General features: G+C 32.1%; 4 non-coding genes across 4 annotated transcripts; 2 read left to right on the top strand and 2 right to left on the bottom strand.

Moving 5' to 3' along the window:
- Window positions 1-7546: 7546 nt before the first annotated feature.
- Window positions 7547-7619, bottom strand: TRNAK-CUU (transfer RNA lysine (anticodon CUU)). The gene has a single exon. It is a non-coding gene; the product is annotated as a tRNA-Lys (tRNA).
- A 134-nt stretch (window positions 7620-7753) lies between these two features.
- On the top strand, window positions 7754-7826 carry TRNAK-CUU (transfer RNA lysine (anticodon CUU)). Its single transcript has one exon. It is a non-coding gene; the product is annotated as a tRNA-Lys (tRNA).
- Window positions 7827-10235: 2409 nt separating this feature from the next.
- On the bottom strand, window positions 10236-10308 carry TRNAK-CUU (transfer RNA lysine (anticodon CUU)). The gene has a single exon. It is a non-coding gene; the product is annotated as a tRNA-Lys (tRNA).
- A 134-nt stretch (window positions 10309-10442) lies between these two features.
- TRNAK-CUU (transfer RNA lysine (anticodon CUU)) lies at window positions 10443-10515 on the top strand. Its single transcript has one exon. It is a non-coding gene; the product is annotated as a tRNA-Lys (tRNA).
- Window positions 10516-11867: the final 1352 nt, after the last annotated feature.

Raw genomic sequence — 11867 nt, 5'->3', positions numbered from 1 at the left:
TATATATATATTCTAAAGTCACGATATATGATTTTAAAGTAAAGATCAGTACCTTCAAAAATATTTTAACTTCTTACTTTTTCTTTAAAACAGCTCACTCTGTTTTGAATATATGCTCTGTAACGCGCATTGTTCTCAATTTTGATAATAGCAGGTCTGTTTGTAACCCGGAAAAAAGACAAAACTGGTAGGAAAACCACTTAATTTTTAGCTTATTTTCGCAAGAAATAAATATCCGCGATTACTAAGACACATTAACAGTTATTTTTCTAAATGGAAAACAATCTTAGGGATACCTAAGGGCAAGTAAAAATATCAAAAATGGTAAAAAGTAAAATTCTATTGAAATTAACAACTTTTTTTCACAGGGATGCCAAAGACCATGTCGATTCATCTCATACTGGTTTGTTCTGTAAAAAAGTCATGACGAAAAAGTTTATACTGGTAAAGAAAAAAAAAAAAAAATTCCCCATAATAACAAATTTTTAACTTTTATAGCAGTTCTTTTAAGTTTTCATTTCGAAGTATACCATTATTTGTTTTATTTTATTCATTTTCAACTTGTGCATGTACATAAAAAAAAATCTTAGCTAGACTAGTAATAGCACAAGCACTGCAAATTCAACTGTCGGGCATAAAACATAATTTATGATTATTAACAATAAAAACATTAAAAATCTTCACCCCTCTAATTAAATATTTAAAAATAGTCTTTCATCGGTAATAACGTTCACAATTTCCTTAATAAACTTTATTTAAAAAGTCGTGGTACTGCCTAAAGAAGGTTGACAATATTGGGTATCGCAGCCGAAAAAAATGGGAAACATTTTGATGAAATAAATAAAAGAAGAATTGAGTTTCTACCACTTCTTACATTTTTCGCCAGTGGCATCCCTGCAGTCTTGAAAGTAAAATAAGACTTTATAAAAATATTGGTATGCAGTATTTTTTATATCTCAAAAAACAATCTAGTTATGAAATATTTCCCCTTCGAGCTTTTTCTCTTTTCGGGAGCACAAACAACCGTGCTTATAGAATTTGTAATACTTATCCGTAAAAAATAAATAAAAAAGAAAGAAATTCAACAAGGATGATAAATATCTTTTTGAATCTATCCTTCAATATATTCTCTATTATGCATTTATTTTTCAAACAATTAATCCCTTTTCAATCTTTTGTCATTAATCATACCATATAGAGATCCTCTGAGATTCCAAATGCCACCAGATATAGGCATTTATAGGAAAGGCGTGATTTCCAAAAGGCCCAAAGCACTACAAAGCAATAGACATCCTACAAGCCCTTTTATACAGTAGGCAGATTCACGCCGCCCATGGAATTAGTGGAGCATTATACTCTGGAGACCATGGGCGAGCCTTTCACACCTCGGGTGGTCGCCATTGTTCCTATTGTCGTCCCTGTCAGCAATCCCTACCGGATTTTAGAGCCATCTCTAGGGACAGATGCCGTACTTTTTAAAAAGCTATAAATTTATTGGGGCTCTTTCTGCAGTTTCGTATATCATAGGCGGTCTTATTCATGCTTTCAATGCTTCTTTTTTTTTGCCTCCTTTTATTGCCGTCTTAGTTGGCGAGTAAATAGATATGAAATACGATAGTAAATTATGACGAAAATGTTATAATATTGGCGAAAATGTAAATAAATCTGAGGAAGTGTTGCATATGATTAATTTGTTGTGAAAGCATAACAGTCTTCAAGAATTGAAAGAGAAATTTTAAAAAGTTGGTTACAAATTTATGATTAAATGTGATTTGTAGTTGCTACTCATATATCTTACATATGTTTAAATTATTTATTTGTTGTGGTGATTAAATACAAATATAATCAAACTTTAAAAACTCTATATTTATGCAGTAAAATATAAATGCTATTACCATTAAAAGAGTTACCACATTGACCTTACAGGTTGACAGCAATGAATATACACACGCTGTATTTTAATTTCATTTAAAATTTACACTTTACTACCTATTTATATATAATTGAGTATTAATAAATTGACTTTCAGCGACGGTAGAGTATCCTATCTCGAATTTCCGAATAAACAATCCGACTAATATTATGTTTATTGGCATCATATTGAACTACTCTAGAGCTATTTTTCAACTAGTGTCATCGTTTGTGGGCACATACGGTTCTACATCTGAAATTTCTTTTTAGTGGTAGAAAAATTAATATATATATATTTCTTTAAAAAAGAAACCGTCATTTTAAAGATAGATAGGCACAAATTGGTTAAATTTAATATTGTTGAATCTATAGTTTTGTTTACGACTGTAAAAAAAAAAAAAAAAAAAAAAAAAAAAAAAAAAACAATTGGGTACTTGCACTTCAAGCAAAAGAAGATCACTAGCCACACAAGTAACCTGTGGCGTCAGCACCAGCTGATTGTTAATAAGCAAAATGCCATGTTAAAGTTGAGCTATGTTTCTCCAAAAAAATTAGAATGTTAATTAACGTGAAGTTAATTAAATACAGCGCCGTATAGCACATCGAATTTGTAGAAATATATTTCTTTCTCGTCTTCGATTTATTATTTGTTGATTTATTTTACTGTAACCATGAAATATTTTTGTTTTGTGAACCTGGCAACTTCGATGCATAATGTTCTTGCATTTATGTTATACAAGGCTACGTGCCTGTCTTTGTGTTAAGTGAGGAACATATAGTGAAAGAATTTAAATCTTTGTGAAAGAATATAGAATATGTCACTAAAGAGAATTGATACTAGACTTACTACTAGCTTGATACTAGTTTGGCTTACTCGAAATAGAATGGAAAGTACAGTTGCTAATGTAAGCAAATGTCATGTTTCAATAACCTATCAGGATTGAGATACCTACACTACATCACCTGCAGGTATGCCATTATCTTAGTTATCATTTTTAATCGATACAGAATAAGTAAAATAAAAATAAGTCAAAGTATAACACACACACGGTTCAGGTTAAAATATTTTTTTGGAGACAAACTAATACTTCCGAAATCACGTGTTTCATTTTCAACAAACCATTAAAAATCGTCTGCAATTCCAACTCATTTACTTCTTCTACTGCGTTGCAAGATCACCCTGTCGGTATGCCATTATCTTGGTCATCATTTTTAATCGATGCAAATAAGTCAAATAAAAATAAGTCAAAGTAACACACACGAGGTTCAGTTTAAAAACATTTTATGGTATAAAATCAAGACTTCCAAATCACGTGTTTCAGCTTCAACAAACCATTAAAAATCGTCTGCAATTCCAACACTTTTACTTCTTCTATTGCGTTTCAAGATCACACTTCAGTTGCCAAAAACACGATCAACTCCATTGTCGCCAGCCATTTAAAACAGCGCAAAGAAAAATAATCCAACACTCCCAATTAAGCCTAAGATTTGAGCTTTGCGAGCGAACGCTCACACTTGGCGCAGTTTTAGAGAGGCGGCCATTATCGAAGCAGCCTCTTCTCTTTTACGGATAATAACAAAGGGGAGAGAAAGCACAATGATAAGTGCAGATAATGCTTGGGTGCAGAGATTATGAGAGGATAATTATACGCTCTACTGCCGGATAGAGAAAGTAAACGAGGAAGGGAAGGGATGGGAGATTCGTCGAAACGAGCAGTTTTTTCTCTACTTCACGCCATATGCTCTGCTTCGGAACTTCAAGATGATGTTAAAAAGGCAGGGGTGGCGTTTTTTTTTTTTTCAAGGAGAAAAATCTGAAGTACCTAACAAAATTGTTCCCTCCTTCCCCCTACTATTTTTTCCCCCAATTATACACACATTATGTGTCAAAAATCTAAAAAAAAATTTGTGGAGATTCGGAAATGTAGTAATATATCCTTTTTTATCATCATTTTCTTTTATTTTTATTTATTTTGATAGAAGGTCAAAATATTTTAAATGTGAAAGTAACTTTATGCAAAGTGAACTGCATCCAACTTATCACGTTTTACAGGACCTATTAGGATTCATTCACCTATTTTATCCTGAGCTAAAAGATAAAAAATTGGTAGTAAAACTATTTTTTTTAAATGGTTTTGGTGAGTTGCAAAATAAGCTCTTACTATTCCCAATTGTAAACTATTTATCGCTATTTGCTTTTAATCAGGTAAAAAAATAAATAAATAAAGTGTTTTATATAAATATTATAACTGTTAAAAAATCTTGCTATTCATAGATATTTTAATCTTCCCGAAAACATGCTAAAATGAAATAATGTTTTTCTATTTTTTTTTTATTAGTGTTTACTCTTTTTCGTTTTGATATGGCATATAAGTTTTCCATGTTCTCGTTTTTCCCTCCCCCCCCCCCCAAAANTTTTTCCCCCCCCCCCCCCCCAAAAAAATATAAGGAATGGAAACTTAATCGTTTCTTTTTTATTTTATAAACTTTGGATAAACTTAGAATATTTTATTAACACAATGTATTCGGATCGTGTATAAATATGTTTTTGAAAACGTGAAATGATTTTAGGCAAATTCTAAAGTCTTTATATTTGGCAAAAATTTGAGGGTAAAAAAAATACTAAAACTGTATCATTTTCATTCGCATTTTTAAAGAAGTATTTCATTCGTTATTACCGCTATTCGTTGTTAATATTATATTCGATCTAACTGATCCAGAATATCTCTATTCAGTTTTACAATAGCGAGATGGGAAAGTATTAAAATGAAGTAGTAACTATAACGACAAGTTATAAATATTTTTGTCTCGATCTGAAATCAGCTGAATATAAATTTTTATATTACAAAGTTGGAACCTAACAATAGAAAATATTCACTCTGTTTAAGCGCAATTATTCTACCTCTTTTTAAAAGAATACAGTTTTATTGTCACTGCAAAATTGTGCATTTATGTCCCCTCAACAGTGAACGGGTTAACTTGCTTTCGAGTCTTGGTGGGGCAATCGAAGCTACCAGCACTTTCCAACTACCTAAAGTGCTTACATCAAATGAAGTTTTAATTATTCCAAGTTTCGATTACTTCCTGGCTGATACAAGCAAAATTTTGCCGTCAATCTTTGCAACGACCACTTTTCAAATAGTTAATGTGCTTAAATTTTAATAGGAGCTCTCCGGGCTCGAAAAAACTCAGAAATTTTACCCGTCCCCGAGGACGGCTTGACCATCAATGTACCCGTCCTCCTTTGAAACTAACCCGTCGCTTCTAAATGAATAAAAATATAATATTCTCTTATTTATTATAAACATTTATTTAAATTGCACAATGAATTAGTAGTTACTAGGATAACAAACAAGGATTACATTATACAGTAATAAGAGAAATACTAGGTTACTAATAGTAACCTAGTATTTTTTTTATGAAATAATTTATTTCTTTTATGAAATAATTTAAATGACAAAGGTCAAGTTATCTGGAATATCAATTTATCCTAAGGCACTGCGTTTTTAAAATGAATCGAATATGACGTTTGCCAGTTCCACAATCAAGCCAATGATTTACAGAGGTTTCTGCACAGAAATCTGAAAGAGGTTTTCCATTTAGGTAGATGTTCATAATTGCAACATTACGGAAAAATGGCCGTCCACTCGGACGTCGAATTCGAGAAATTCGTTGTCCGCGGGGAATTTTTGACCGCCGAGGACGGGCGGACGGGCGGTTTTTCGAGCCCTGGGAGCTCTGTACCTGAGGACAAAATAAGCGACAATCGTTTTACGGCCTTCAAAATCAGAACGTATTTTCCTCTAATAGTCAAACAAAATTTACTGCAAATCAAAATTTTAGTCACTTTCCGATTAACTAAAATGTTTCAGTTTCAGACAACTACAGTCATAAACTATTGCTATTTATGACAAATAGCATTTAAAGGATTTATATATATTTCGATCTCTTTCCGACTTTATAGAATGCTGAATTTCAGCTGAAGTTTTGAGTTGAAAGAAAGTATCAATCATTTTCTTGTCACTATTATCACAACCTAATGTCAATCTGACTAAAATACTTAATTCAATAAACTAACAGCAGACCTGCCGACTTTTACTCTTACCGAGAAAGTATTACTCTAGTGGTCACGATAGACTAATTGAAACGCAACTGTAAATAAAAGTAACTTTTTATAATTACTTTGGATTACACTCATTTTCTTTTCTATATATTGCTCTTTTATATAAAATTTATTTATTTGCAATAAGTTGTAGTCAAATTCATATTAAATTTTATAAATCCAAGAATTGAAAGGAAATTTATGAGATTCATTATCACTTTAAATATCAAAATGAAATGCTATGGGTAATCCGCGTTGTTGTCAGCTATGTAATACCGGGGGGAGGCGAGAGAGTGCACAGGGAGTCTTCCCCCTATTGTAAATAGTGTAAATATTCTTTCTTTATCTTTATCATCAATTTGTTCACTTTATTATGTATCAACTTGCGATTTATCTTTATGTATGACCCAGATTGGATTTTATCAATTATTGTTCATTCTGAGATTTAACTTAATGTTAACGCAGCACCTCCCTTCCCTTCCACCACATATTATTCAATTTAGATGAAAGAGCAGTCATCATCCATTCATGGATAGGTACTCTGAAAAACTTGATTAGTTAGTTAGTGAGCTATGTAACAGATATAATACAAAATAAAGAAAATAAAATTAATTATTGTTTACGATTATTTTAAAAATCACTTCTAATAATATGAAAATAATGTTACTTTAACACGTTCACGCAGGGAAAAGTGAAAATACAGGTACGGGAAAGGAGATAATACTGGTAGAAGAACTATTTCAATATTAGATAATATTCGGGAGGAGTTAATCTATTCTCAACAATAACAATCCACTGCAAGGAAATTTATAAAGGCGAAGAAGCAACTCAATATAAAAATCGCATCCGTTAAAAACAATTGGTAGTTATGGATTTTCATTATTCCCGGAAAAAAACTAAAAAATGAAATTTATTGCTACCAGTTTTTACTCCGGTGGGTCACCCCGGCGTGAACGTGTTAAAGGGACATTAGTGTGAGTGAAACAAAAATCGAGGGACGCTTACTTTTATTATCACCAAAAATTCCCTCGTGTTTTTCCGTTTCATGTGAAACTAAATAAAACTATTTCCTCATATTCAGTTCAGGTGAAAAATGTGGTTTTAATAAAAACTTTTTTACTTTTAAATTCAATTCAGACCCTTCAAAACCCCAAACGAAGAAAAAATTAATGAATTGAGGTGATAGTAGGTCATCTGCCATACTTAACTGAAACTGCTCAATAGAATTTCAACTGGATCTGTGTTTACAACATTTTGTAAGTGGCAAAAAATTTTAAACCATATTATTATTATCAAAAACTAATTAGTTTTGAAGACCTGGTATTGAAACATTTGCACACTGAATAGCAAAAGGATGTTAATAGCAAGGCTAATTACAGTTTTGATAATAAATAAAAACTTGTTTAAAAACTGCGTTTATGTGTTAGAAATTTATGTAAAAAAAACTTCAGAATTTCTTACCCCGAGCGTCACAAAAATATAATAATAAAATTAAAATAAATAAATATAACGTCTCCCAAAAATAAAAATCGTCGCCCAACGTGGGGCTCGAACCCACGACCCCGAGATTAAGAGTCTCGTGCTCTACCGACTGAGCTAGCCGGGCGTGGTAAAGCCTGAAAAATGAATTTTTATTTTCAGAACAGCTTTATTTTTCATGGGAAATTTACCAGCTGTTCATGAACACATTATCACTTCGCAAGCCTTGTTTATATTTATTGCATTCGTCAACGCTGCCACGCCTGGCTAGCTCAGTCGGTAGAGCACGAGACTCTTAATCTCGGGGTCGTGGGTTCGAGCCCCACGTTGGGCGGTGCTACTTTTTTGCGAAAAATTCTGAGAAAACTTCTTAATATGGTAAAAATATGTTTAATAGAGTTATAGTATTTAGTTTTAAATTCATTTAGAGAAATTATTTTTATGTTTGGAAGCCCGCGAAAAAAATGGCATGCTTATTCAGAAAAAATACGTTTTTGTAACTGTATTATACATCTAAATCTGACCAATAGTTCGAAAGCTATTGCGCTATCGATGTTTTCTAGCATGATATCAGAGATGCCAACTTGCTCCGGACAGCAAATATATTTTTTAAAGTGGTAGTTTATCAATTGTGATTCTTGTTTTAATAAATTCATTTTAATAGATTTTTATCCACCGCTATTTAAAAATATTTCGTAGGCCTATATTATTCGCCACTTTATAGTACTTATGTCATGCTATACCTTTTAAAAAGCAAGTGAAAATAATGAAATGTTTGCAAAATTTACTTCGTAGTTATTTACCGTTTTTTTAATTATTTTGGCGTGTCCGGAGCAGTTGGCGTCTCTGCACTTAGNCCCCCCCCCCCAAAAAAATATAAGGAATGGAAACTTAATCGTTTCTTTTTTATTTTATAAACTTAGGATAAACTTAGAATATTTTATTAACACAATGTATTCGGATCGAGTATCAATATGTTTCTGAAAACGTGAAATGCTTTTAGGCAAGTTCTAAAGTCTTTACATCTTGCAAAAATTTGAGGGGAAAAAATACTAAAACTGTATCATTTTCACTCTTTTTAAAGAAGTATTTCATTCGTTATTAACGCTATTCGTTGTTAATATTATTATATTCGATGTAACTGATTCAGAATATCCATATTCAGTTTTACAATAGCGAGATGGGAAAGTATTAAAATGAAGTAGTACTATAACGACAAGTTATAAATATTTTTGTCTTGACCTGAAATCAGCTGAATATAAATTTTTATACTTAAGTTGGAACCTAACAATAGAAATTATTCACTCTGTTTAAGAACATATATTCTACCTCTTTCTAAAAGAATGCAGTTTTATTGTCACTGCAAAATTGAGCAATTATGTCCCCTCAACAGTGAACGGGTTAACTTGCTGTCGGGTCTAGGTGGGGCAATCGAAGCTTCGAACTCTTTCCGACAACCTAAAGTGCTTACATCAAATGAAGCTCTCTGTTTCTGGGCCGATACAAGTTTCGATTATTTACTGGCGGATACAAGCAGAATTTGCAGTCAATCATTGCAACGACCAATTTTCTAATAGTTAATGTTCTTAAATTTTAATTGGATCTCTGTACCTGAGGACAAAACAAGCGACAATCGTTTCACGGCCTTCAAAATCAAAACTAATTTTCCTCAAATAGTCAAACAAAATTTACTACAAATGAAAATTTTAGCCACTTTCCGATTAACTAAAATGTTTAAGTTTCAGACAATTACAATCATAAACTATTGCTATTTATGGGAAATAGCATTTAAAGGATTTATATATATTTCGGTCACTTTTCGACTTTTTAGAATTTCAGCTGAAAGAAAAGTATCAATTATTTTCTTATCACACTATTAGCACAACCTAAAGTCAATCTAACTAAAATACTTAATTCAACAAACTAACAGCAGACCTGCCAACTTTTACTCTGTCCGAAGAAGTATTTCCCTAGTGGTCAAAATAGACTAATGGAAATGCAATTAAAATAAAATTAACTTTTATTGCAAACTAATTGCAAATAAAACTAACTTTTTATAATTACTTTGGATTACACCCATTTTCTTTTCAATGGCTTGCTCTTATGTATAAAACTTATTTATTTGCATTTAGTGTTGGTCAAATTCATATTGAATTAAATTTATAAATCCAAAAATTAAAAGGAAATTTATAAGATTCGTTATCACTTTAAATATCAAAATGAAATGCTATGGATAATCCGTCAGCTATGCTGTCAGCTATGTAACACATATAATACAAAATAAAGAAAATAATAAAATAAAATGTATTATTAAATACAATTATTTTAAAAATCACTTCTAATAATGTGAAAATAATGTTACTTTAAAGGGACGTTTGTGTGAGTGAAACAAAAATCGAGGGACGTGTACTTTTAACTGAAACTGCGCAATAGTATTTCAATTGGATCTGTGTTTACAACATTTTGAAAGTGGCAAAAAATTTTAAACCATATTATTATGCTCAAAAACTTATTAGTTTTGAAGACCTGGCATTGAAACATTTGCCCACTAAATAGCAAAAGGATGTTAATAGCAGGGCTAATTACAGTTCTGATAATAAATAAAAACTTATTTAAAAACTGCGCTTATCTGTTAGAAATTTATGTAAGGAAAAATTACAGAATTTCTTACCTTGAACATCACAAAAAAATAATAATAAAATTTAAATAAATAAATATAACGTCTCCCAAAAATATAATTCGTCGCCCAACGTGGGGCTCGAACCCACGACCCCGAGATTAAGAGTCTCGTGCTCTACCGACTGAGCTAGCCGGGCGTGGTAAAGCCTGAAAAATTAATTTTTAATTTCAGAACAGCTTTCTTTTTCATGGGAAATTTACCAGCTGTTCATGAACATATTATCACTTCGCAAGCCTTGTTTATATTTATCACATTCGCATTCACTGTCACGCCCGGCTAGCTCAGTCGGTAGAGCACGAGACTCTTAATCTCGGGGTCGTGGGTTCGAGCCCCACGTTGGGCGGTGCAGTTTTTTTGCGGAAAATTCTGAGAAACCTTCTTAATATGGAAAAAATATGTTTAATAGGGCTATAGTAGTTAGTTTTAAAGACATTTAGAAAAATTCTTTTTATGTTTAGAAGCCCGTGAAAAAAAATGGCATGTTTATTCAGAAAAAATGCGTTTTTGTAACTGTTGCACTTATTATACATGTAAATCTGACCAATAGTTCAAAAGCTTTTGTTATCGATGTTTCCTAGCGTGATATTACAATTCAAGTAGCACCCAGCGTAGCAGTGCGTCATAAATGCTGTTTTTTCTTCCAAAATTAAAATGTAGAAATTGACCACTCATTTTCAATATATCTCACAGCTGAGTATAATGCTGATTTCAACTGCCATTTATAGAATAAAAATGAAAAAAAGTAACCATTTAACTCCTATTCTATGCTTTTAGCTTTTCTCTCCCACTACTCAAGTCATAAAAGAACGCGGGTAAGTGTACTGACCAAATAAAAGGTCAAAAGTCAGTCACCCTGAATGCACCGTATCATTCAAGTTTTTATGTTGTATTTTTCTGCAATCGGAGAAAAATAACCAAAAAGGGAGTTTTTCTGTATAAGATTGATGGCTATCGAAGTCTATTTCTTCCGTATGAAAGCTATACAACTGGCATCATTTGATATGCCAGGCATGGACACACGTGGTATGGGATTCAAAGGGTTGCTGTTCAAAATATACGGATGGAATTTCATGGCATCTGTTTGCTGTTTAAAAAACATCAATTGTTCTGACCTACAGGGAGCAAAATATTCAAAGAACAAATACTAGTTTATATTCGAAATGGTATAAATGAAGTCTTTAATTTTTAAATCTAAATCACAAAACATTAAAGTTAAAGATATGGAAAAAAAAAATGGGGTGGCATCGCTTTAACTCTCACTTAAATTTTGAAAACTTCTGTCATGAGAATTTTAAACTTAAATAATTTTTAACCAATGAAAAAATGTAGAGTATCACCATTATACTTATTGTCTGTTCCTTACAGGACTTTTTAAAAATATAAATATTTATTAGCTTTGTGATTTTGAATCCAATCCGGAAGACAAGGGAATTCCTGGATCGGGGCAAACTACCCTTCGTGGAGAACTTTTTGATGAAACTATCCCGCATTTGAGTTACATGGAGGGGAAACCACGAAAACTTCCCCCTATTTTCCCAATGGCAAGGGGATCCCAACCTTACGATATGCCTACCACTGAGGATATTTTATGTCAGCATTGTGGTCGGTGAGAGTCGGGAGCATAATTCGTTTCAACTAGTCACCGCTGAGATTCGAACCTGAGCCACATTTTCCTATCATTAAAGATAGTCTTTT

This window comes from Parasteatoda tepidariorum, chromosome 9, assembly GCF_043381705.1.
Source record: "Parasteatoda tepidariorum isolate YZ-2023 chromosome 9, CAS_Ptep_4.0, whole genome shotgun sequence".
Lineage (NCBI taxonomy): Eukaryota > Metazoa > Arthropoda > Arachnida > Araneae > Theridiidae > Parasteatoda > Parasteatoda tepidariorum.
The sequence above is the reverse complement of the archived record's forward strand: the minus strand, read 5'-3'. Positions and strand labels throughout refer to the sequence as shown.